The sequence below is a fragment of the Cephus cinctus genome, unplaced genomic scaffold (genome assembly GCF_000341935.2).
Source record: "Cephus cinctus unplaced genomic scaffold, Ccin1 Ccin1_scaffold1343, whole genome shotgun sequence".
NCBI classification, from domain to species: domain Eukaryota; kingdom Metazoa; phylum Arthropoda; class Insecta; order Hymenoptera; family Cephidae; genus Cephus; species Cephus cinctus.
In genome coordinates, this window is record NW_014333756.1 from 70,283 (window position 1) to 70,953 (window position 671).

General features: G+C 52.6%; 1 protein-coding gene across 9 annotated transcripts in view; it reads left to right on the forward strand.

Moving 5' to 3' along the window:
- The window catches only part of LOC107273014, a 57,888-nt gene that overhangs the window by 28,151 nt on the left and 29,066 nt on the right, over positions 1-671 (forward strand). The window lies entirely within an intron of this gene.

The following is a 671-nucleotide window of genomic DNA, read 5'->3' on the forward strand; positions in this document are numbered from 1 at the left end:
CCTCCTCAACCTCTCTTTGGCACGAGCATCCCTTGATATCCATCCCACTACCAACCCCATCCCTCATGGACCCCAAACACCGACAGACCCCTATCACATCCCCCTGTCTCTACCTCCAGAGGAACAGCATCCCCCAATGGTCCAATACAGTCGAGTACCGGCATCCGCATTCCATTGAAATTCCATTCGCATCCGGTTGCCAATGAGGTCCACCGCCGACATCATTGCCAGTGGCATCCCTCGTATCTAGATCGGTTCGTCCATTACGGGAAGGGGTAGCCGACAGAATTTTCCTCCCCTCGCCGGATACCCTCGAGTTTTAGTTTTGTGCCTTCTACTCAACGTCGAGCCTCCTTCTTTTTTCGCGACCCTTATTTCTGATCGTTCATCCCCTATTTATTTATCAAGATGCTCCGAGTGGCAGCGGGGGAGGCTGGGCCGAGAGCTTGGTATATCTAATCTGAACGAGGGGCCGGTGTGGCTTTGCGTTAACTCGTAGAACTTTAACCGGAAGTTATCGCTACTTTTCCAGCATCCCCTGGACCAGTCTCTGGAATAACCGCCTCGAGTTGACTTTGTACGGGAAACTTCCTGCGGTACTTCCGGTAAGAGTTTCGTCGGGCGGCGATCGAAACTACATGAAATTAAGTTACCCCCCAGGGTCTTGTGGC